Here is a 26861-nt window from a genome sequence, read left to right on the forward strand (position 1 = left end):
TTTCATTCTAAACTCTACAAAAGTTACAGTTCTACAACATCTTTGTGGATTTTTTTTAGCATTAATGCTAACTTCTATGTATATTTTTTTTGCTTTTTTATTATTTTTATTTTTGCTTTTTATGTCATCTAATCCTCCCCCCTCCCCCTATTATATAGGTATTTTAAACTTTTTTTTTCTTTTTTAAATTCTGTACAGCTATTTTAGGGCGGGTGGAGTCAGAAGCATTTACAAACTTGTGTTCTTTCTACTTTGCATCAGCCTTCTTATCTTCGTCTTCTGCGCCTTCTTCTTCTTCTTCATCATCATCATCATCATCACTTTCCAGTCCAGTGATCTGCCTATTTGTGTGGGTTTTCTCCTTTTCCTTTTGTCTGCTTTCCACAGATACCCACCTCAATCTCCCCCTACTGAGCACTCAATCCATACATATTATACAGAAAACCATACGAAAGTTTCATAGACTCTTAATTAATGTATAACCAAAGATCCTCCCAAAGTATCAAAGAACTATTATCTTGCCATTTTTTTTAAAAGCGTTTAAGCGGTTTTTTTTTTTTAGTTTTTACATATTTCATATAATTGCTCTCAAAACCTGTTATAGGAACAGCTCATGAGAAAAGGAAAGAACTTCTGTAATTTACATACAGCTACAAGTCTGCGATAAAAAGTTATGTCCTTTGGTCCCTATATAGCTAAGGAATGACAGATAAAGATGCGTAGTGACTGGTGCCATGGGGTTTCCATAGCAACTGCATCCTTGGTGGCAAACAGGCACTCCTCTTGTCAGTATCAAGGTTTGCATTTCCTGTTTGGAGAAAAGCCGCTGTGGTAACATCAGTTTCACTGCAGAAATCCTAGACGATCTTGCTCCTGTCGTGATTTTGTCTGTGGGTTTTTGTTGTTGTTGTTGTTGATATTTATGTTTCTGTTTCAAGCTCATGTCCTTTCGAACCCAGCTGACGTGACTTTTCTTAAAGAAATGGTACAGTCTAAACAATCAGAAAGAGAGTAAATCTGAAGTCTTCAGCTTGACTGATATTTGCTGATATGTTAAAGGTGTAATCCAACAGTTCTCGTTCCTATATATATTTATTTAATATATATATATATATTTCTCTAAATGTGGCCCATTCAGCTGACGCCCTAAAAAGAGATGAAGAGGATCATTGCAGATTTAACCAACACACGTTTTACCAGTTAAGAAAACGAAAGAAAAATAACCTTCAATAAATTAAACAAGGAAGGATGAAAGATAAGAGAAAACTGACAAGGGACGAGAAGTTCAAAAGTGTATACCTAAAAAGAAAAGGAAAAGGAAAAGGAAATTTAGGAGAACACCTGTTTCCAAGACAACCTTGCTCTCATTGTGGGAACTAAATGCAAATTTGGCGAAGGGGTTCAAGATCAGATCCCTAAACTGCTTGGGAACATTTTGAGAACGTTGTGCAATCCATTCCCCATAAGTGGTGCAATGTCTTTCCGGTGTTTTCCTAGCCCCTAACGGCCCCTGACTACAAGGAATTTCTGCTCATAATGAAATCTGAAATGTTTTCTCCACTTAAGAAATAGCAACACTGTGTCAGGATAATGTGCGTTCATACACATGGCTTTCGCACGAGTGAACTCTTCCCCGTTCACTTCAGATTATGAGACAGCGCCAGATATTGTACCCTCATTGGAGACGGGAAGCTGCTGGCGATGCCACAATGAGTGCGCAAAGCTGTTCTCAAGAGAGTTCTGTGTCATGCATCTCGGTTGCCACTAAGCTTTGAACTGGGCTTTGGGGCTGCCGTGATGCCTAGGCTGGCTCTGCCACCTTCTCTGCTAAGTCCCACATTTCTGCATTTGCCAAATATCAGGGTGCTTCCACACTGTCAAACTACGGGAGCGCTCCCCCAAGTCACTCTCCATAGACTGAATTCAGGAAAGACCCATCTACGACCCCAAACAGAAGCGTGCTGTATAGGGCTTCGTGGAGCTCTGGAATTACACGGGCTTTCTCAGACGTAGCTATGTCTATAAACCTTCCCTGCACACTGGAGGAGGCTGGGAAAAGATACTGGTGTGTGCGTGTGCGTGTGTGTGTGTACACACACACACACACACACAAAGTGACTTTCCTTTGTTTGACCATGACAGTTTAGAATTGCACTAGCCCTTTCCCCAAGCTTTTGTTTTTCTACCACGAAAAAACCAAGACTCTGATTTGGGCAGTTGGGTCGGTCATCGCCTGGTAATGGTCACATGCTCCTTAGCTTAATTTTGTGGACCGCTATAGGAAAGCAAGGAGAAATTGTCCTTTTAAAAGTTTCCCCACTCTCAACTTTCTGTGGGGCAGCTAAGCTGCCAGGAAGATATTTTCTTTTGCAAGTGGCAGAAAGAAACACTTTTTGCACAGGTGGCTTAAAAAAAATAAAATTACTTGGAACAAACTTCCTCTCCTTCTCCCTCTCTCTGTGCAATAAAATAAACTAAAAAATGTAAAGCTAACATTTCTTAAATATATTTTTTTAATCATGATCCAACTAAACTTGACATTTAAGGAGGATGCTTAATCATTACGGATTAGCTCTTATCTCTTGCTAGCAAGCAGGTTTCTCTTCTTACACACTTGGTGATTTATTACATCAAGAAACTTAGAAACTGCAAAGCTCCCCTCTGGTGGGGAAGGTGTCATGCGTTATATCAAACCATGCTGGCAGGTTTCCGACACTGTTGATTGAACAAACAGCAAACCGTACACAGCAGTCTAAACAATTACAACACCAAAAATAATAAGAATAGAATAAGAAATAAAAAGAGGAAAACACTCATCTAGGACCCTTTTTCAGTTGTAAACAAACAAAAAGAAAAAATGCATTTTACTTTTGAATCAGGGTTTTTCCTCTCTCTCCCAAATAACGCCCCTCCCCCCCCAGACAGGATGGATTTATTGAGAGTTATTGCGCTATGAAGCAAATTAGGAATTCTAATAAGGCACGTTAGAAGCCGCAGGTTTTATTTCCTAGCTTGCTTTGGAAGGTAGCTGTTTCCATTTGTAAAAACTGCTGCGATTAACTCTTATGAATTTTTGAGAGGGATTTGAAATATCTTAAGGAAGAAAGAAAGAAAAAAAGATCAATTGAAAAAGGCCCCCAATTATCCATTAAAAAAAAGAAAACACAAGATTTTAGAGTGCAAGAATACCAATCACACATTTCCCCCCTGCTTCCTTTTTTTTAAATAAAAAAACTAGGAATTATTCATACATTTATAACAATCCCCCTTTCCGCCCCCGAAAGAATTAAGAATTCACGTTTCCCCTCTTTCCGTGTGATAATCTAAAGAAGCAAAAAACCGCTGAACGAGAAATTAAACAACAAAGAAACCACTGCAAGCACTAAAGGAAACGAACAAATAATAGGAAAAAAAATAATAATTAAAAAAAATGAGCACAGTAATTAAAAACCGAGGCAGCACAAAAGTCAAGAAAGGCACATGTGATCATGACTGGCCAATCATCAACTGATACAACATCCAAGAAAAAATGCTTCAATCACGGCACCTCCACGAAACTTGACGGCATGTCATGCAACCATTTCTTAGCTTCGTTACATGGCGCCATCATGTCACACTTTCAACTTCGAGTTGATTTGAACTTACGGACTGGGGGACTGTATTCTCCACTTTCCTGTCATTACGTGAACTTTTTTCCTAGCTCAGCGCGAGACTGTGGTGGATTTGACTGGCTCTTGGTTGGTATTGTTGGAATTTGATTGAATGACAAAAGAAGAAAAGATTTTTTTTATATATATATCTTTGTATTTATATATAGTTTGGAAAAAAAAGGTGGGAAGGCGGGAAGGAAAGATATAGATTAGAACGGCAAAAATAATATTAATAATAATAAAATATGAAATTATAAGATTTTTTTTAAAAAAGAAAGAAAAAGGGGGATAAAAAATAAGCAGCAAAAACAAAGCATCGTTCCGAAAAGCTCTAATGAACACGCACGATCGAACGTAACGAAGAAAAAGAATCAGGAAACGGAAAAGGAATTAAGTAAATAAAACAGGGATGGATGGAAGAAGCCTAGCAAGAGACACACCGACATATACAGACAGTTCGTGTGGGCACATAATAAACAGTGACCATTAACAGAACAATATGTCGTGGCAGCTAAAATAAGCATGCGTTGGATGGATGACAGCAGGCGGCCGGTAAGTTGGTTCGCAAAGTCTGGGAAAATATATTGGCTGCCAACCATCCCCTGTTGACCTAAGAGCAAACCTTCCCCAGAATTTCCCATTTTTGCAGGCCTCAACTGGATGGGATATGCCTACTAAAAGACAGGAGCCTGCCCCCCAACTCCTTTTCCCAAGGGGCCTTGGGTTGGGCAGAGACTTGGTGTCTCCTTCTTCCAAAGCAGCAGCATTCGAAATTTCCCAGGCGCAGTTTGCACCGGGCTATCAACCACTCGTGACCAAGTGACGATGCCCGGGCGACAGGATAGTGCCTGAGCCAGCCATCTCCACCATCTGGAGGTGGAGATCCTTGGACCTTGTCTCTTTTCGTACACTAGCAACACACCCAGTAGAATTCCACCTGTGATATTCTAACTACACAATCAGAACGAATTTCAGGAACCAAAACATTGTATTGAAAAATGCAAGTTTAGAGCTGTCTGGCCAGAAATGGCAACTACTGGTAGGCATTCCATTTTGGCAGCTGGAACTCTGGTATAAGGAGCCATTTGGCACCTAGCTTATATATCTCAGTTTCTAACACTGCTCCAAAGGTGCAAAGCAAGGATTGCCAATGTGGTACCCCACCATCTCCAATGGACAGCATGGACAACCATCAGGGATGGTGGGAGTTGGAATCCAGTTGGAGCGCAACCACACCTGGAGGGTGAAGGAAATAAACAGGGAAGAAGGTGTGGTTGATGCGACTGAGCTATTTGCCTGCCTGTTGAATATACGGCAGACATATGAATTCCAGCTACTGCTAAAAGTCCCACGATCACACAAAGGTACGCTTCCCCAAAGGTAACCTCCCCCAAACCAATGATTCCATTTCCCCATAGGTTCTCTTCTGCATCAGTGTTCGGTTCCTACCCATGGCTTATGCCAATCTGATTCTCCTCTCCACATCCCCACAGCCCAGCTCACAAGTTCTCTGTCCCTAATAATAATAATAATAATAATAATAATAATAATAATAATAATAATAATAATAATTTATTATTTATACCCCGCCCATCTGGCTGGGTCTCCCCGGCCACTCTGGGCGGCCTCCAACAAATACTAAAATACAATACAAAGTCACAAATTAAAAACTTCCCTAAACAGGGCTGCCTTCAGGTATTTTCTAAATGACAGGTAGTTGTTTATCTCTTTGACATCTGATGGGAGGGCGTTCCACAGGGCGGGCGCCACTACCGAGAAGGCCCTCTGTCTGGTTCCCTGTAGCTTTGCTTCTCGCAGTGAGGGAACCGCCAGAAGGCCCTCGGTGCTGGATCTCAGTGTCCGGGCTGAACGATGGGGGTGGAGACGCTCCTTCAGGTATACAGGACCGAGGCCGTTTAGGGCTTTTAAGGTCAACACCAACACTTTGAATTGTGCTCGGAAACATACTAGGAGCCAATGCAGATCTCTCAGGACCGGTGTTATGTGGTCCCGGCGGCCACTCCCAGTCACCAGTCTAGCTGCCGCATTCTGGATTAATTGCAGTTTCCGGGTCACCTTCAAAGGTAGCCCCACGTAGAGCGCATTGCAGTAGTCCAAGCGGGAGATAACCAGAGCATGCACCACTGTGGCAAGACAGTCTGCGGGCAGGTAGGGTCTCAGCCTGCGTACCAGATGGAGCTGGTAGACAGCTGCCCGGGACACAGAATTAACCTGCGCTTCCATGGACAGCTGTGAGTCCAAAATGACTCCCAGGCTGCGCACCTGGTCCTTCAGGGGCACAGTTACCCCATTCAGGACCAGGGAGTCCCCCACACCCGCCCGCATCCTGTCCCTCAAAAACAGTATTTCTGTCTTGTCAGGATTCAACCTCAATCTGTTAGCTGCCATCCATCCTCCAACAGCCTCCAGGCACTCACACAGGACCTTCACCGCCTTCACTGGTTCTGATTTAAAAGAGAGGTAGAGCTGGGTGTCATCTGCATATTGATGAACACCCAGCCCAAACCCTGGATGTAAAAAGCAGATTCGCTTATCAACACACCTGAAAGATAACCGGGAGAACTGCAAAAGAAACTTTTCTGGAAGGAAGCCAGGGTTGCTTCCCGCAAGACAATTTGAGAACGTTAAGAAGATCTCAGCTGGATCAGGCCAAAGGTCCGTGGGGTCCAGCATCCTGTTCTCACCGTGGCCAACCAGCAGCTTCTCCTGACTTGCTATTTCGCAGCAGCTGGTATCCAGAGGCATGCTGTCTCCAACAATGGAGGAATATTGATAGGCATTTGTCTAGACCAGGCAAGTCCAACAAGTAGATCGCAATCTACTGGTAGATCATGGGGTGTTCCTGGTAGATCTCTGGTCCCTCAGGGATCTTCTCCCCCCCAAATAAAAAAAAGAATATTAAAAAGCTCAACCACTCTGGCTTCCTAAGAAAAACTGAACAACTTTGCCTTTCCAAAAAATGCTCGGCAACTTTTGCTTCCTAGCAAAAAAAAGTGGACCATCAGATTAAGGTCCACTATTTGACTGCGGATTCAGGACCCTCAACTGCGTGTTTTATATAAATATTTTTTTAAAATACTTTCTGGCTGCAGTACCTTATCCACCTTGGCTTACGCAAATTGTTAACAAGATCAAATAAATTGGGATTAAATCCCGAAGTCCACTTCAGTGGATCCCTGAATAAGGCAAAATCAACTATTACTCAGAGGCTTCTCGATATCGAACTGCAAAAAGAAGACGCCTTACTCCCTGAGAACTATAGGTGTCTAAAATCTTGGCCCAATTTTTCAGCTGCCCCTTATTTATCTAATATTACTTGCGAATCCTATAGATGGGCTTTTTCCAGAGCCCCATTTGAGGCATTGCCTATAGCTGTACTACACGGCAAATTCCTGCGGATACTAATCCACGAGCGCCTATGTCCATGCATGACCAATAAGGTGGAATCTGTTACTCACATTCTTTTATTCTGTGAACTTTACAATGAAGAACGGTCTTGACTTATATTACCCCTTTTATCAAAATTTAAACCCTTGCAATATTATCTGGAATTTACCCCTGAAATCCTACGTAAATTCCCTTTGGAAGAGTCTTTGAGCTCAGTATCCTATGCTGTTGCCAAGTTTTGCACCTTAGCCATCAAAAAACATAAATCGCTTCTATTGGAAAATATACTATAAATCTCTCTTGCGTCAATTGCTTTTTGTACTATTCTAATCCTTAGGATTTTGATGCTTTGTAGTGATATTACTGATCACTGGTCTGGAATTATATTGTATCATATTGCTGGGTTTCGCTGTAGCAAATTGAATTGAATTGAGTAATCGATTGTGGTCTGTGTATATCGCAATAAAGCTCAACAACTTTGATCCATCAAACGACAACGGGTAGATCACTGCCAGTTTTTTATACTGTGAGTAGATCGCAGTCTATTGGGAGTTGGGTGTCCCTGGTCTAGCCCACTGCACCAGCCTGTCTCTAACTCTCTTTTAAACCCACCCAAGTTCTAATAATAATAATAATAATAATAATAATAATAATAATAATAATATTTATTATTTGTACCCCGCCCATCTGGCTGGATTTCCCCAGCCACTCTGGGCGGCTTCCAACAAAAATCAAATACATTAAAATATCACACATTAAAAGCTTCCCTAAATCTTATATGAAGATTACATCTGTGTAGGATACCCAGATGGGCATAGCCAAAAGGGGGGGGGCAGGGGGCATCTGTGCCTCCGATCAAGTAAAACAACAGAAACACTTAACTGGCGAATCATGTCGCTTCTGCCCCGCCCCCAACAAAAGTCCTGCCTTCCTCAACAAAAATCCTGGCTGTGCCCATGGATAGCCGTGTTGGTCTGTGTTAGCCAGAACATCAGAAAGAACTGGAGATGCTTAAGAGTAATGCATTTAGAATCATAGAATCCTAGAGTTGGAAGAGACCCCAAAGGGCCATCCAGTCCAACCCCCTGCCAAGCAGGAAACACCATCAAAGCATTCCTGACAGGTGGCTGTCAAGCCTCTGCTTAAAGACCTCCAAAGAAGGAGACTCCACCACACTCCTTGGCAGCAAATTCCACTGTCGAAGAGCTCTCACTGTCAGGAAGCTATTCCTAATGTTTAGGTGGAATCTTCTTTCTTGTAGTTTGACTCCATTGCCCCGTGTCCGCTTCTCTGGAGCAGCAGAAAACAACCTTTCACCCTCCTCTATATTGTCCTTTTATATATTTGGACATGGCTATCATATCACCCCTTAACCTTCTCTTCTCCAGGCTAAACAGTGTAAGCTTTCAGGGGGTAGTGCCCCCTTCTACAGGTGTACAGAGTGGTCTAGGATGTTGGCAACAATAGATATGAGTACCAATGAAACAGTTTTGAGATCGGTTTGGGGGAAGCTGGCTGCATGGGAAGTGGAGTTTTCCAGGAAGGCCGGTCCTTTACCTGGTGGTGGTGGTGGTGGTGGTGATGATGATGATGATGATGATAATAATAATAATAATAATTTATTACTTATACCCACGCCCAACTGGCCGGGCTTCCCAGCCACTCTGGGCGGCTTCCAACAGAATATTAAAAACACGATAAAACATCAAACATTGAAAACTTCCCCAAACAGGGCTGCCTTCAGATGTGCCTCGGAGGCACATACACCCCTAGATAAAATGTTGGCAGGCTAAATGGGGAAATGTGAGGGGAAGAAAGACCCTTCCTTTCGTCTTAGAACTTCTTCGTCCTCTCAATTATTAAAAGAACTAACAGGGATTTCTGAAGTGAATCCACCCTCCCGATTATCCCTTTAGCCTTTCTGTAAACCCTCTAGCATTACTGGGTTTTTTTGTTTTTTGTTTTTAAATAAAAGAGAGTCCCTTTCCGGCACCAACGTGGCCAGATACCCTTTTCAACTCTAGGCCAAATATGAGACTATCCCTCGTGTCCCCAGTATAAGGGGTTCAGCCACTAGAAATCCCCTCATGTAAAAGCTCGCCTCTTCCCTGAGGTAACTTTGTGACACCCTGGGTCTGTTTCCCTATTTCGCCCTCACAGCGCACCTCAAAGACACACCCTGACCGTTCCACTCTGGAATGAGTGTCCACACCATTGAGTTTCATGTACCTTTGCTGGAGAGTAACACAGACGACTTTCTGACTGGCACTTTAACGATGGAAATTTAACTGCTTAATATCACAATGGTTGCATTAAGGTTTCTTTGTGTACAAGCTTAGTTTCAGTGGTAATATCTTTGTTAATCGTATGATAGATAACCTTACAAATAACTAACCTAAACCTACTCTCACAGACCTTCTTCTCAACCACCCCGCACTCCCTCTCCCAAGCACCCTCTCCGCTGACAAAATGGCTGCCCATTCTCTCTCTAACCATTCAGCCACCCTGCCCCTCATGGAATGTTCCGTCAGTTCAACCTGGCGCCTGCGTTAACCCTTGATGGGTTGGGTTGAAAAAGATAGAACAAACAGTGTAAAAACGTCACAGGAAGGTTTGGAGGATATGAACAGGCTCTCTCTTGCTGGGCAGTTTGTTGGCATGGCCACTGCTTGGATTGGCTCACTGGGTTGCTGGGGAGTTGAGCATGTTGCGAGTTAATGATTGACAGGCACTATGGTTTAAAAATCCTTGCACGGGACCTTTTGGTTTCACTTTTGCTGCGTGCAACGGATCTCCCGCCCTCCCTCCCTAATTTTAGGGAATTTTTCTTCGCTTTGACCTTGCTATGCCTGTCATGGGGTCGTCTGCTTTTGAGGCAGGGGCCTGGTACGAATTTTGTCCAATTGGCTAATCGGTTGGGGCCATTTGGTTTTTGCCTACTGCATAGCAAATCGTCACAACTTGTAAGGTTGCGGTTAGGCATTGGTTAAAATTGGTTGGTCTAGGGGTCAGGAATTGGCTGGGCCTGTCCCTGCAAAATGCTGCTGCAAGGGTATTCCGTTAAAGGAATCCAGGGGCTCATCTTGCTTTTGTCCGTACCCCACAAGAAGGGGCTAGGGCCGTGCAAGAGCCCCTGGGAGCATTTGGGGGAGAGCCGAGGGCACGGCACCCAGCTCCTGATCTCACCCCATAGGTGTTTACCCTTACTGACTTTGCTAGCTAGCGGGTGTCAGTTCTGTCCCAGGGCAGGGGACAGATAGTCGGAACCAATGCCTAAGCAGCCACTCACATTGGTTGCATTTAAATAAAGTTGTGGCCAAAATCATGCCAAAAACCTTAAACTTAAAATGACTGTGTGATGTCTGAGTTATTGGGGGGGGGGAGTTGAGCTGTCTGGGAACCTCAACACGCAACTCTCACAGACAAACTTGACGTTGTGCTGCATTGTCTTCTTCGCCACAGTTGTGGAATGAGGTGATTAGGTGCAAAGGGGCATTTTAAATACAGCTTTGCTGCAGAAGTTATTCCTCATCCTCGCACAGACTGTTTTTTGCGCTCTGTTCTTCATTTTCCTGGGTGTTTCATCCTTCCTGCTTATTTATTTATTTTGTTTATTTCCTTGAATGTATATACTGGCCCATAGCTGTCAACTTTTTCCTTTTTTTAAAGGGAAATTCCCTTATTCCGAATAGGACTCCTCGCAAGAAAAGGGAAAAGTTGACAGCTATGTGCCTACACCCGCAGGTCTCAGGGCTCAGGTTCACAGAATAAAATCAAAATATAAAACCACAAAATGCATAATCCAAATAAAAACAGCAAGAACCCAATAATCTCCCTTCCAAACAAACAAACAAACAAACGAAAACCACAACACATTTTAAAAGGGCATCATAGGATGTCAATAAATCAACCAAAGACCTTGTTAAAGGAGGAACGTTTTTGCCTGGTGCCGAAAGGTGTGTAATGAAGGTGCCAGGCGAACATCCCTGGGGAGAGCGTTCCACAGATGGGGAGCCACTGCAGAGAAGGCCTCAAAAAATAAATAAATGGCATAGATATGGTATCTCCTGTGTTTCCTAAGGATTCTTGCATCCTTTACTTTCTTTACTCATGGAACCAGTACATAGCTGTCAACCTTCCCTTTTTTTGCGGGAAATTCCCCTATCAGTAGGGAATTTCCCGCAAAAAAAGGGAAGGTCGACAGCTATGAACCAGTATGCTTTTATGCAACAGTTCCTGCTTTCTGTTTGTGGGTCCTCCTCACTCCCTCCATTGATTTCCATAAAACCCAACACATTGCAACAATTCCATGGCTCAGCAATAGGAATACTTCCAGAAGATGTGGGACCGAATCCAAACATCCCCCTCTGTGAGCAGAAGTAGCACGGTCTCTAAGATTGGACACCATGAGGCAATTGCCTCAGGCGGCAGTTGCTGTGGAGCAGGGTAGGCCACTGCCCAACCATTCTTGCCCGAGTCCCTGGCCATTCTTCCTGGGTGGAGGACGTGGCTCTGTATGCCACACAGCCTGGCCTCCACCCTTTAAACTAGCCTGTTGCCTTAGGTGTGGCGAAGGATACTATCCTGCCACCTGCGTTGTCGAAGTGCGAGTCAACTGGCCACCCAGTTGGCTTCTGCATGTGGGAGGGGACGCCATTTTGTCCTTTCCCTTGGGCAGCAAAATGTCCTGAACGGGGCCTGAGCAGAATACACTATTCTGATTATTATTATTATTATTATTATTATTATTATTATTATTATTATTACCCCACCCATCTGGCTAGGTCCTCCAAGCCACTCTGGGCGGCTTCCAACAAATATTGAAATACATTAAAATGTCACAGATTTAAAACTTCCCTAAACAGGGCTGCTACAGTGCCCAGGAAACGCCTCCGTAAATATCCCCTCAAAAATTCACAACGCACAGGGGACAGTTTGCTCTTCCTGCTCAGTTCCTGTTTGAGCTGCCTCAGACTCGCCTGCATTGAACACATCCCCTTAAACATGCCATAATTCAGAAAACTGATTGAACCCCAGCCCCACTCCTCCTTTCCATTTTGAACAGAGGAGGAGAGATTCGCTCTATGAATACGTAGGGCTGGTTGGTGTAAGTGCCTTTTCCCATTTCTGTGGGGGGCAGCTGGTGCGGGGTGGGGTCCTTCAATACCTTTTTTGGGGGGAGGGTGTCCTATCCCTTCCTCTCTTAGATGTTGCCGTCATTTTGTGTTACATCACACACATCACATTATCCACATTATATTGTGCTACATACTCACAGAAGTCACTTTGTGTTATTCCACCCCTCCCTCAACAACTACTTCACCCCCAAAGCTGCTTTCAGGGGGGATCAATGTCGGGCAAGGACATTTCTGCTCAGAAGACCCAAGCAGGGGGTGCTTACTTGAATAAAATATGGGGGGGGGGAGCCTCAGGCATGCCCCGCCGCACATAATTGATCACAAGGCACATGGACACCATTTGAATGGCAATGTCCATCAACTTTGGGGGTCCCCTGAAATACTTTATTGGGGGCACGTGTGAAGGGACCTTGCTCCAAGGAGTTAGCTCCTAGAGCCCATGAGCATCTTACCAGTAGGTGATATTCTGCACTCAAACAACCTTACATCGAGTACTCAGGTACTTGGGAGGACTTTCTATGGGTTACAAATCTGCCGCTGTTGCTTACATCTCTCTCCCAGTCTCCCTCCCCAACCAAAACCCTCTCGAAATTAAGAGCATGCTCAGTATCTCTGAGCTAGGCCTGGCTGTGCGGAAACAAGCTAACTCTAATCTTTCAACACTCAATTAGCACGTTAGATATTTTATTATTATTTTTCGCCTGCAGCTTCAAATTACCTTCAAGGTGTATGGCTCAATTAACTAAAAATATTTCTTGACTCGTTTTTAATTGCACTAAAACTAGGATACACCTCCAGCTAGGAAGAGTAAGGTGAAAATTGGTGTCCCCATATGTTGAAGATTGATTGAAGCCTGAGATCACTCAATAAGCTTTCATAGGACTATTAATTATTAAAGTTTTATTAATTTCTTCTTACATTTTTGAAAAAAAAGACATTCAAAGCCCCACTTCGTACGATGTTCCTGAATTGCATCAGTAAAGCTGGGGTGCTTGTCTTAGAAACAATTTTGAGCGCCTCTTGTAGGATATAAACATCTTATGTGCAAGAGTTTGTTTTTGCTGGAAAGTGGGCACATCCATGCAAAAACTCAGACACATTAAAACCAAGGACAACATTAGCACGGGAATAAACATAACCCACAATTAAAATTGGCTTGTCCCATTCTTCCTCGGGTGAAGATAGCCACCACAACATATGCCGTTCTGATTATGGCAAGCAGGTCACACCTTCCAGGCTCCCCCAACCCTATAGCCATGACATGATTCTCTGTAATGGACTCCAAGTAGGAAAGGATGGATGGATGGATGGATGGATGGATGGATGGAGGCAGGGAAAGCTCAGCTATTAGACAGAATTAGGACAATACCCTCAGGTGGCACCAGGGGGAAGTAGCAGCAGATACCCCCTTCCCAGTTGTTCCACCTGAGCCCCCTGACCATTCTCCTCAGTGGGAGATCAGAGCCATGTGTGCCACAGTCTAGAGATGCACCCAACCAACCCCAAATTCTCCTGCTGCTGTCATGTGCAACCTTCCCATTGGTGAAGGAAGCTTCAGCTGGCATTCCTGGCAGCTTCTGTATACAAAATGGGGAGGGCACAATTTTGTCTCCAGAAGCAGCATGTCCTCCATGGTTATTAACCAGCATTACTGCCTTTACAGTCATACCTCATGTTACGTTTGCTTCAGGTTGCGTTTTTTCAGGTTGCGTCCCGTGGCGACCCGGAAAGGGTTACTTCCGGGTTTTGCTGCTCACGCATGCGCAGTAGCGCTAAATCGCGCTTGCGCACAAGTATCAAATCGCGCCACGCGGATGTGCAGACATGGCACTTCAGGTTGCGGGCTTTTCACGTTGCGAACGGGCCTCTGGAACGGAACCCGTTCACAACCAGAGGTACCACTGTATACAAGAATACTGTCCAACAGTTGCCGAATTAACACACCTGTGTCACATTACCTGTGCAGAACCCAATGCACATTTCCCCGAGAGTAAGTTCCACTGGAAGCGAAAGGAAAGTCCAATGCTGTAAAGAAAAGTATTGCATAGGAACCTGGAATGTAAGAACCATGAACCTTGGTAAGCTGGATGTGGTCAAAAATGAGATGGCAAGAATAAACATTGACATCCTAGGCATCAGTGAACTAAAATGGACGGGAATGGGCGAATTCAGTTCAGATGACTATCATATCTACTACTGCGGGCAGGAATCCCGTAAAAGAAATGGAGTGGCCCTCATAGTCAACAAAAGAGTGGCGAAAGCTGTACTGGGATGCAATTTCAAAAATGATAGATTGATCTCGATACGAATCCAAGGCAGACCTTTTAACATCACAGTAATCCAAGTTTATGCACCAACTTCCAGTGCTGAAGAAACTGAAATTGACCAATTCTATGAAGACTTACAACACCTTATAGAAATGACACCAAAGAAGGATGTTCTTCTCATTATAGGGGATTGGAATGCTAAAGTAGGGAGTCAAGAGATAAAAGGAACAACTGGCAAGTTTGGCCTTGGAGTTCAAAATGAAGCAGGGCAAAGGCTAATAGAGTTCTGTCAGGAGAACAAGCTGGTCATCACAAACACTCTTTTCCAACAACACAAGAGACGACTCTACACATGGACATCACCAGATGGGCAACATCGAAATCAGATTGATTATATTCTCTGCAGCCAAAGATGGAGAAGCTCTATACACTCAGCAAAAACAAGACCTGGAGCTGACTGTGGCTCTGATCATCAGCTTCTTATAGCAAAATTCCAGCTTAAACTGAAGAAAGTAGGAAAAACCACTGGGCCAGTAAGATACAATCTAAATCAAATTCCTTATGAATACACAGTTGAAGTGAAAAACAGGTTTAAGGACTTAGATTTGGTGGATAGAGTGCCTGAAGAACTGTGGATGGAGGCTCGTGACATTATACAGGAGGCAGCAACGAAAACCATCCCAATGAAAAAGAAATGCAAGAAAGCAAAGTGGCTGTCCAATGAGGCCTTAAAAATAGCGGGGGAGAGAAGGCAAGCAAAATGCGAGGGAGATAGTGAAAGATACAGGAAATTGAATGCAGATTTCCAAAGAATAGCAAGGAGAGACAAGAGGGCCTTTCTAAACGAGCAATGCAAAGAAATAGAGGAAAATAACAGAATGGGAAAAACCAGAGATCTGTTCAAGAAAATTAGAGATATGAAAGGAACATTTCGTACAAAGATTACCACAATTAAGGACAAAAGTGGAAAGGACCTAACAGAAGCAGAAGACATCAAGAAGAGGTGGCAAGAATACACAGAGGAACTATACCAGAAAGATATAGAGGTCTCATACACCCCAGGTAGTGTGGTTGCTGACCTTGAGCCAGACATCCTGGAGAGTGAAGTCAAATGGGCCTTAGAAAGCCTTGCTAACAACAAGGCCAGTGGAAGTGATGATATTCCAGCTGAACTATTTAAAATCCTAAAAGATGATGCTGTTAAGGTGCTACATTCAATATGCCAACAAGTTTGGAAAACTCAGCAGTGGCCAGAGGATTGGAGAAGATCAGTTTACATCCCAATCCCAAAGAAGGGCAGTGCCAAAGAATGCTCTAACTACCGCACAATTGCACTCATTTCACACGCTAGCAAGGTTATGCTTAAAATTCTACAAGGCAGGCTTAAGCAGTACGTGGACCGAGAACTCCCAGAAGTGCAAGCTGGATTTCGAAGGGGCAGAGGAACCAGAGACCAAATTGCAAACATGCGCTGGATTATGGAGAAAGCCAGAGAGTTCCAGAAAAACATCTACTTCTGCTTCATTGACTACGCAAAAGCATTTGACTGTGTCAACCACAGCAAACTATGGAAAGTTCTTAAAGAAATGGGAGTGCCTGATCACCTCATCCGTCTCCTGAGAAATCTGTATGTGGGACAAGAAACTACAGTTAGAACTGGATATGGAATAACTGATTGGTTCAAAATTGGGAAAGGAGTACGACAAGGCTGTATATTGTCTCCCTGCTTATTTAACTTATATGCAGAATTCATCATGCGAAAGGCTGGGCTGGATGAATCCCAAACCGGAATTAAGATTGCCGGAAAAAATATCAACAACCTCAGATATGCTGATGATACAACCTTGATGGCAGAAAGTGAGGAGGAATTGAAGAACCTTTTAATGAGGGTGAAAGAGGAAAGCGCAAAATATGGTCTGAAGCTCAACATCAAAAAAACTAAGATCATGGCCACTGGTCCCATCACCTCCTGGCAAATAGAAGGGGAAGAAATGGAGGCAGTGAGAGATTTCACTTTCTTGGGTTCCATGATCACTGCAGATGGTGACAGCAGTCACGAAATTAGAAGACGCCTGCTTCTTGGGAGAAAAGCAATGACAAACCTAGACAGCATCCTAAAAAGCAGAGACATCACCTTGCCGACAAAGGTCCGTATAGTTAAAGCTATGGTTTTCCCAGTAGTAATGTACGGAAGTGAGAGCTGGACCATCAAGAAGGCTGATCGCCGAAGAATTGATGCTTTTGAATTATGGTGCTGGAGGAGACTCTTGAGAGTCCCATGGACTGCAAGAAGATCAAACCTATCCATTCTCAAGGAAATCGGCCCTGAGTGCTCACTAGAAGGACAGATCCTGAAGTTGAGGCTCCAGTACTTTGGCCACCTCATGAGAAGAGAAGACTCCCTGGAAAAGACCCTGGTGTTGGGAAAGATAGAGGGCACAAGGAGAAGGGGACGACAGAGGATGAGATGGTTGGACAGTATTCTCGAAGCTACTAACATGAGTTTGGCTAAACTGCGGGAGGCAGTGAAGGATAGGCGTGCCTGGCGTGCTCTGGTCCATGGGGTCACGAAGAGTCGGACACGACTGAACGACTGAACAACAACAACAACAAAGTTCCACTGAACACATGGGACTTGCTTCTGAATAAACACATGCAGGGTTGATTTATAAATGAAGAAAGGTTTACACCCCCCCCTTCCTCATCCTGGTGCCCTCCAGACATTTGGGACTACAACTTTCATCAGGCTGGGTAAGCGAAGCTGTCTGGTTTATGAAGTATGGTGGTGAGCCCACCAAACCAACCACTTCCATAGAGCCTTGGTAACCTCACGGCTCAATCTTTACGACATGTCCTATGGAGGACTACCATTTGGCCTGGTCTATCCTTGGGCCTGGTCTAGAAGCTCCAGCTGGCGGTAATCCATTCCATATGGGAATGAATTACCGCCAGCTCATGACATTGATATTTAAAAGACTGCACTGGCTGCTGATATGATAGCTCAGGTTTGCTGTATTAATCTGCAAGACCCTTAACAACTTGGGGGCAGGATACTTTATGTCGCAGACCAGGAACTGAGGTCTTTGGGGGAGTCCCTGCTGCTGGTCCACCATGTCTCAGACCAAAGCTTTGTGTCCACTAGGAGTTGTGTTTACAGTATCTTGGGCCCAATTTTGTGGACTTCCCTCATGGCTGAGATCAGACAGGCTCCCATTCCCTGTTGAATTTTTGGCACCTATTACAGCACACATTTTAAGTGAGTTTTCTTATTGGTTTTTAAACCAATTTCATCTTTATTGCATCCTCCTAACCTTACCACACACCTCTAGGATCTTAAGAACTCAATATTGTTATATAGAAATGGTGGAAATTAAATAAAGAAATAGTGAAATCCTTTTCAAATTCACCCACTCAGCTACCCATCATCAAGTGTTGGCGCGATCAAGTGATGTATACCTGGAAGTGTGAACTGGACGCTTTGCAACCCCAAATGCACATTTCATAAGGACAAGTCATAAATCTAATCTTTAAAAATAATCTTGCACATCTCGCTCCTCATATGTGAATACTTTCAGATTTAGCACATGTCTAGTGGTGACAGGCAAATCAATTCTGCCTCCCTCTTGGAAACTAATCCCCAGCATTAGCACTAAAATAAATTCCCCACCACCAGCAACTGGAAAGGGTTGGCAGGATGCTCATAGATTCATCCTTGAAGATGGGTCAGAAGCTGCAGCTACTGCAGTTGGTGGAATCCTAAATGATGTGCCTTATCAAAATCATAGGACACCAATCTAACGAGGCCTGCATTTTTAGCCCATGGACGACGGAGCCCAATACAAGATATTAACATACCCTCCAACATTTCTCTGATGAAAATAGATGAAAATAGGGAATCCTATTTAATAATAATAATAATAATAATGCCCCCATCATGCTGGGTTGCCACTCTGGGTGGCTTCTAACATATGTAAAAACATTTTAATGCACAGCCTATCGACTTTGCATATTGCTGGATTCTGTCTTGTGAAAGAAGACTTAAAACAGAGCATGTTAACATACCGCAAGACACACTTTTTTCCTCCGAAAAAGTAAAGGGAAATGTCTGTGCGTCTTATGGAGCGAATGGTGGTCCCTGGAGCCGAATTGCCCAGGGGCCAAAAGCAGATTGTGCTTTTTTTTTTTTTTTTACAAAAAGAGAAGGGGGTGTTGAAAGGAAGCTGCTGAACAGCTGATCAGCAAGTGATCAGGAGAGATAAGGCTCCCTTTCTGCCCCACCCCCTTGCCCAGGCCTCCATTGTTGAATGCAGAGGGAGGCTGCTTGTTTCCCCAGCGACATGTGACTGGCTGGCTGATTAGATTATCTGTCTGAAAACTGTAGAAACGGCTCCCTTTCCTTTCCTAAAGAAGCTGTAGAACTGTGAGTTGATCCTAAAAAACAGGGCTTTCCCCTTTGCAAAAGAAGCTGCACAACTGTGAGCTGATCCTCAAAAAACCAGTACAGGGCTTTCCCCCTTTCCTCCTCTAAAAACTTGGGGCGTCTTATGTTCAAGTGCATCTTATGGAGCGAAAAATACTGTAATAAAACATTGAACATTCAAAACTTCCCTATACAGGGCTGCTCAGGGGTCAGATAACTCCATACCCGCCAACCTTCTCTTTTCTCTAAGGAAAAGCAGGATGTTCTGGGATCAAATCAGAACCAGGGACAGCTTCTGTAAACCTGGGTCATCCCTGGAAAATAGGGACACTTGGAGGGTCTGTATTAATGCTAACATCTCAACAACTTAGGCCTTGAATGAGCACCCCTCCAGCTTTCTTAGCATCACTTTTAATTGTTGTATAAAAAGGTAAAGGACCCCTGACGGTTAAGTCCAGTTGCGAACAACTCTGGGGTTGCAGCGCTCATCTTGCTTTACTGGCTGAGGGAGCCGGCATACAGTTTCTGGGTCATGTGGCCAGCATGACTAAGCCGCTTCTGGCAAACCAGAGCAGCGCACGGAAACGCCGTTTACCTTCCCGCCAGAGCGGTACCTACTTATCTACTTGCACTTTGACGTGCTTTCGAACTGCTAGGTGGGCAGGAGCAGGGACCGAGCAACAGGAGCTCACCCCGTCGTGGGGATTCGAACCGCCGACCTTCTGATTGGCAAGCCCTAGGCTCTGTGGTTTAGACCACAGCGCCACCCGCTTCCCTAATTGTTGTATACCCAGTGCTATTTTTCTAAAATAAAGAAGAGCAGGAACTCACCATGAACTTCTCCCTTGCTCTCTTAGAATGGTAATGGCGCCCACTTGAGAGGTACCAGAGTTGAGCTCCTGTGAGCTCTTGCTGAAACAAAGCCCTGCGTATACCTCTTTCTAAGTTTTCATTGATCCGTAATGCTCTGTCTGAAGAAGTGCGCATGCACATGAAAGATCATACCAATAACAAACTTAGTTGGTCTCTAAGGTGCTACTGGAAGGATTTTTTTAAAATTTTTATTTTGCTTTACTCTTGTTACAGTGGTACCTTGGGTTACAGACGCTTCAGGTCACATACACTTCAGGTTACATACGCTTCAGGTTACAGACTCCGCTAACCCAGAAATAACTCTTCAGGTTAAGAACTTTGCTTCAGGATAAGAACAGAAATCGTGCTCTGGCGGTGCAGTGGCAGCGGGAGGTCCCATTAGCTAAAGTGGCGCTTCAGGTTAAGAACAGTTTCAGGTTAAGAACGGACCTCCGGAACGAATTAAGTACGTAACCAGAGGTACCACTGTATTTAGATTAAAAAACAAAAAACCTTACGTAAGCCATTGCCACGGGGTACAAATTTGAACCACAACCAAGCAAGTAAACACCTGCATGTGTCTAAAGAGGTTCTGTTCCCATTTCGCAAATAGAGTCTGCAGGAATGCAGATGGTATCCTTGTGTCCAAGACAGAAACTCTGGAAACTGATTAAAGAGGGTTGGGGGGGACAGGGGAGGGGGATTCACTTCACAGCCAGGCCGCCCTCAACAAGAAAAGGTGGCTGACACCATGCGCCGCTCTAATCAGTGCTGAAAGCTTATGAGGTCAAGGTCTGCCTCCTTCTCCATTACTCTTTTCTCTTTCTTTTCAGCTTTTTTCGCCTGTCTGCTTGGGACTTGAGGGCTGCTCTTGTCAGCCCATACATATTAAAAACACCCCCCCCCCAGCATAAAACATCCCTAACCCCCCCCCCCAAAGTAATATACCCAATGAAGGAGATGGAATGGGATGAAAGGTGAACAAAGGCTCTGCAAAAAAACAAAAAACAAAAAACAAAAACAAAAAAACCCGTGGGAGATTCAGCCACATCAAGGACCAGCTCATTAATCACAATCCAACAGACCAAGGCTAAGGCTAACTTGAGTTTTTGGAAATACATGTTGGGAGAGGAAGCTGGGAAACGGCCGAAGGCGTGACAGGGCGCGGTTGCTCTGATGGGGATATAAGAGGCAAGTGCAAGCCATGTGCTCTGCAAGGCTCCCAATGGCTGCATGCGCTCTGCAGGGCTCCCAATGGCTGCATGCGCTCTGCAGGGCTCCCAATGGCTGCATGCGCTCTGCAGGGCTCCCAATGGCTGCATGCGCTCTGCAAGGCTCCCAATGGCTGCATGCGCTCTGCAAGGCTCCCAATGGCTGCATGCGCTCTGCAAGGCTCCCAATGGCTGCATGCGCTCTGCAAGGCTCCCAATGGCTGCATGCGCTCTGCAAGGCTCCCAATGGCTGCATGCGCTCTGCAAGGCTCCCAATGGCTGCATGTGCTCTGCAAGGCTCCCAATGGCTGCAGCTCGAGCAGGTCTGCTCCTGGGGCATTTCAACAACCCTCTCTTTTAAAGCTAATATGAGTTGTTGGCCATCACAGCCTCCTATGGAAGCAAATCCCCAACTTTAACAATGTGTTGCATGAAGAATTGTGAGAGGAATGCCTTCAGAGGCAGCCCTATTTAGATAGCACGGCAGTCACCTAGTCCGGAAGCAACTAGGGACTCCGTAACGGAGGCAAGAGCTGCTACCCCCAAGACAGGACAGCATCTGATTTGACAATGTTTCTTTGAGGAGGCTCGCTCTCTGTCTGCTGAGCTCATTTGTTCATTCCCAGAGAAGCATTTCCCCATCCATTCTGACCTGGGAATTTTTCGTCCTGGTACAGGAAAAACTGCTAACATCCTCGCTCCCACACTCCCAACCGCCTGGTCCACCCCTGCACTGACAGATTTTGAGAAACGAGGGCTTTGTCTGCTGTATGGACCTTTTTGATGGATTCCACCTCAGCCAAACGAAATTAAGATTTCAGCAAACAAGCCCCACTTCTGCGGTGGCGGCAGAACAAATGACGGCTGATAATTGCCAGCTCCTTTTGCTTATTCTTTGCTCTGCTCACTCCATCAGTCTCTCCAGATTATATTTTCAGCTGAGTTTAATGAACGTCATTTATTAAACTAACACCAGGGTTCTGCTCTGGCCTCAGACAGATGTGTTCGCTAATATGAATCATTCCTTTAAATTGGATTATTCTGATTGAGAACAGATCCCCGCCACTCCACGGAACGCAAACAAACGGGGCCCACTCTCCTCTGGTCGTGACAGTAATCAGGTTGTGCTCATTAAAAGCCCATCCTGGTGCCATTCACATCTGGGACTGGAAGGGCAGTGACAATACCGCTTCCTGTTAATACCCCAGGTATAAAATAGAATCAGCACAGCAAATTCATTTTTATCCACTTTCTGAGGCAGAGGGCAAAACAGCAAAGCTCACCCAGCTTAGGGACACATCTTGGCTTTCAGTTGCACCGCCAATGGGCAAAGTCAATTGGTTTCATGTCGTGCTTTGTCACCACAAATGGTTAATATTCCAGTCTTTAACAAGGTGGCAAATGTGTGCCCTGGGTTCCAGTGGGTTGACTCCAAGGGAAAGGGACAGTGCTGAGGAGTAGGGTAAGTTCCACAGGCAGACTTACTGATCCACTCATCTGCACCTTGTGACATTTTATGCAAAAGTTTGACTTGTTTGCCCATCTGGGATTGAGGGGGAAATACCCAAATGGTTTTATGCCATGACTTCACCACTATCTGTCTCCCTGCTCCAAAATAGCATTTCCATCCTCAAACTTCACCCCCCCTCTTGCCCATGCAATGCTCCAATCATTGACCCCAGCCCCCCAATGGAAAAAAAATCTCAATTTTTGCAAGGGTAAAGTTAATTTTCACTATTGATCACCCAACATTCCCTACTTTAAAAAATGAAGAAATTCTCTGCCTTGAAAATCATGTCTTGCCACGCTTAAAGCTGCAAGCCTAAATACACTCACTAGGGAGAAAGTCGTTTTTTGGCAAGATTCACAAATTGGTGCTGAAATAGGGAAAGCAGAAAAATAGAAAGCCACATCGAGAGATTCAGCCATCCCTAGGAAAGAGCATAGGAGAGAGCTTTTATTGACATATCTCAGTGGAGTGCCTTTATGCGTCAACGGAGGCTTAGGTCTGTTGTTCATTTAATCAGATGTTTGGAGGAAATTGTACGTCTTGTCATCAGGGATGTCATCATAAGTGCTATCCTGTGGCAGCTGATCAAGCAGCTCGCGCGCAGGCCCCCAAAGGAAATAACAGCATTAAAAAGGATGCAGGGCCTTTACACTGGTGGTACCAGTGTTCTGCAAGTGTCTCCCTGCTGAAATACGAGAGAGCTCCATGGGTGCCATTCAAGACTAGTCCTAATCAGAGCAGACCTATTGAAGTTAATCTAATATAATATATAGCTTGGGCCCAGGCTTTCTGAAAGATTGCATCTCCCTTTATGAACCTGCCCAGGTGCTAAGATACTCAGGTGAGCACCTTCTCTCACTCTCATCATCTTCAGAGGCATGGTTGGTGGTGACATGACAGAAAGAGAGAGAGCTTCTCCCAGATTTTGGAAATTCTCTCCCAAGAGCGTTTAGATGGGCTCTCTTTGTTATCTTTCTGTTATTTAGACAGACCTTTGAAAATTAGGTGCTATCAGGGCAATCAGTATTTTAATGCTGGTTCTAAATGTGTTTTATTGTATTTTTATAGTTCCAAACTAGTTGGTTCTAATTACTTTGTATTTTAAAACAAGGTTTTTGAAAGTTGTGAACTGCCTTGAATGAATCCCAACTTGGGAGAAAAATACATTCAGTCAATCAATTAATCAATATACATGGCTCACTTAGGTTTATTAATTTCAGTGGGGGTACTCTGAGTAGGATTTAGTTAAACACAACCCCATCAGCATTGGCACTCTGCCAGTTCTTGAAGACACACCTATTTAGTCAATTGTTCCCCTGATCTCCTGACTTCAATTGTTCAAATTGCCATTTTACCTCCTTTGATTGCTATAATTGTTTAAATGGGTTTCTTTTATTGAGCACGTTGACTGGGGATCCTTGATGTTATGATCATAGAATCATAGAGTCAGAAGGGACCCCATCTAGTCCAACCCCCTGCAATGCAGGAATCTCAGCTAAAGCATCCATGACAGATGGCCATCCAACCTCTGCTTGAAAACCTCCAAGGAAGGAGAGTCCACCATCTTCCGAGGGAGACCGTTTTACTGCCAAATAGCTCTTATTGTCAGAAAGTTTTTCCGAATGTTTAGTCGGAATTTCCTTTCTTGAAGCCATTGGTTCGAGTCCTACCCTTCAGATCAGGAGAAAACAAGCATATCCCTTCTTCCATGTGACAACCTTTAAGATATTTGAAGATGGCTAACATATCTCCTCTGATGAAATTGTTTTCTTGAGTATTTTTAACGATTTGCACACACACACATATATATTACGGGCACGTCCAACAGGTAGATCGTGACCTATGTAGATCACTGGATGTCTGTTGTAGAACATTGCCCCCCCCCCAAGAAGCTCAACAAGTTTGGCTCCCCTGAAGAAAGCTCAACAACTTCAACCTGAACCCCCCCAAAATGGGCCTCCCTTGTCAGGAAACCGCCCTCGCCGCAGCGGGAAGCGATCCCGGGGTGTTTGCAGTCCAGGGAACCCCCGTCTCCGTTGAGCAGCTCGTCATCCTACTCGAGTGGAGGAAGCGATCGCTCTTCCAGTGGGGAGGGGGAGATGGAGGCAGGAAGTCGGAGCAGGGGCTGTGGCAGGGATGGAGAGCCTCTGCACCAAGCGGGAAGAGGGGGAGAGGAACCCTTTCCGTCGCCCCGTTTGGGCAGGGAGGAAGGACGTAGAGGGGGGAGGCGGGGGTTCAGGATCCCGCGCCTTTTATGCTGGGCAAAGAACCGGAAACAGACAATCCCAGACTCTGCAGAGGGATGAGCTGGACATCTTTATTTTAGCTCCACTGTAAATAGCTGCACAATAAAGAACTTAGTTTTTAGAAGTTCTGCGTCCGCCTGATTTCTCATGAGCAACCACTAAAAAGCCTTACATCCCTCCTTCCTAAAAAAAAGCAAAAAAGCTCATCAACCTTGACCCGAACCCCCCCCCCAAGGGGGTAGATCACTGCCAGTTTTTAACTCTGTGAGTAGACCGCTGTCACTTGGAAGTTGGCCACCCCTGATATATTATAAGATAAAACTGGATTTATACTTGCAAACCACTTAGAAGGCACCTTCTCAATGAATTAAGCGGCGCATAAGTACCTGAACAAATAACCCCCAATGCTGCACAATGTGCCTCGAGTGCTGAAGTCCTTCTTAGCCGTGGCGCAACTGGGAGAGAATCTGCTTATTTCCCCTGCACTGAAACCCTCACGCATATCCCCAACAACCGCAACAGCAGCACAAGCGCTGGCGTTTTACTTGGACGGGCTGTAAGCAAGAGTGAAAGGAGAGTGGGCTGAGAGGGAGGCTGCTTCACCCTTTCCCCACCATTCCTTCCCCCCACTCAGAACGACCCTCTCCATGATGGACCCCCCCCCTGCTTGCTTTGCCTGCAGCTTTTCAGCCGTGGGTGTAAAAGCAGCTTGGGAAGTGGGATTTCGATCTGTTGGAGGGAAAGAATTAAGCAGCCTCTTCCAGCCGCACCCCACCTAGTGCTGGTTTAGAATGGCAGAACAACACCTACGAAGTAGCTCGAGGACATGGAATTCTGCAACCCAGCCTGGCCAAATCCTGCCCTTATCAAAGAACGGTGTTTCGCCCACTCTCTCACACACGCTGCCTTTAATAAGGGCACAAATGTCTGTCTTTATGCCACGGTAAAACAACACCACTGATTGGATTACCACCCTCTTGGAACCGCGAGAGGGGAACCTCGCCTGCTGTTTCTTCACAAAACGATAGCTGTAATTTCCTGTAATATTATTTGGGTGAGGGTGTGTCTTCAATCAAAGTTCCGCGCGAAATCAGAGTTCAATTGCATCGCCTCCCACAGCTCCAGCTGAGCGTGTCTCCCCAACCTACCCCTTGGTCATTAAGGTGCCAACTCTGCAGAGTAGCCCAATATCTGCCCTGCATTAAAAAAGAAAAAGAGAGAGAAAAAGAGAGAGAGAGCAGAAAGCCACTCTCATGAACAAGCAGCAAATATTGCTGAATGGAATTTTGCCTCGGCATGGTAATTGCTGATTGTATTTCGAAGCGAACGCGGTAATTAATTATTGCAGTTTTCCATCAATGCGGGCTATTGTATGCCAATCTTAGTATAACCGTGATAATTAGCAAACGGGATTTCACATCCATTAGAAATTGAAATTTGCAGTTCATGGGAGAGAACTCTTGTGTTGTGCTATCGCTGAAGCGGCTGGCAATTTAAAAGGATGCTATCAGGTTGGAAAATACAGGGAAAGAAACCCGCGATGCACTGAAAGAAGAAGGACAAAAATAATAATAATTAAAAAACAAGCAGTGTTTCACGGTTCCCCCCCCCCTTTGCTCCAGACCCTTCAGACTTTTAGCTTGGGTCCCCCGTTTTCCAGCAGAGTGCAGTAAAGTCAAGTCATAAGCAGGAGTTAAATGCAGGATCTGGTTAGTAGATACTTCGAGAATAATCTGGGTGAGCTCATTTCTTCTGTGGTTCCTCTTAGCGAAGCGCAGCTCAAGATGGTTCATCAGTCATCCTGCTGCAGCCAAATGGCTTTCTCAGCCAGCTTAGCTGCCTTGCAGACAGGAGAAGGCAGACCTGGGAGCTGGTGAAAGTGAATTTGTGACAAAAGGCGAAGGACCTGTTGGAATTGGGGGAGGCGGCTGAACTGGTTTGGGGAGATCACGGTTGTCTATTTATGATATTATTATTATTTATTGAATTTATATACCACTCTATACCCGGAGGTCTCATATGCGGTATATATAGAATATATATCCCACCTTTTCCTCCAAGGAGCTTGAGTCGGTGTACGTGGCTCTCCCCTTCCCCATTTAACTCCCGCGACAAGCCTGCGAGGTAGGCTAGGCTGAGAGGCAGTGACTGGCCCAAGC

At 44.8% G+C, this 26861-nt stretch overlaps 1 protein-coding gene across 10 annotated transcripts in view; it reads right to left on the reverse strand.

The window, feature by feature from the left end:
- Positions 1-894: 894 nt before the first annotated feature.
- CELF4 (CUGBP Elav-like family member 4) overlaps positions 895-26861 on the reverse strand; it is a 772591-nt gene continuing 746624 nt past the window's right edge. For 9 of the 10 annotated variants that reach the window (XM_033164061.1, XM_033164056.1, XM_033164060.1 and 6 more), the window contains exon 13: positions 895-1146. The gene's annotated coding sequence lies outside the window, so the exon portion shown is untranslated. Of the gene's footprint in view, positions 1147-3645; positions 3734-26861 lie in introns of all 10 variants that reach the window. The other variant, XR_004427551.1, reaches the window with a different exon arrangement.

Source organism: Lacerta agilis, chromosome 11 (assembly GCF_009819535.1).
Source record: "Lacerta agilis isolate rLacAgi1 chromosome 11, rLacAgi1.pri, whole genome shotgun sequence".
NCBI classification, from domain to species: Eukaryota; Metazoa; Chordata; class Lepidosauria; order Squamata; family Lacertidae; genus Lacerta; species Lacerta agilis.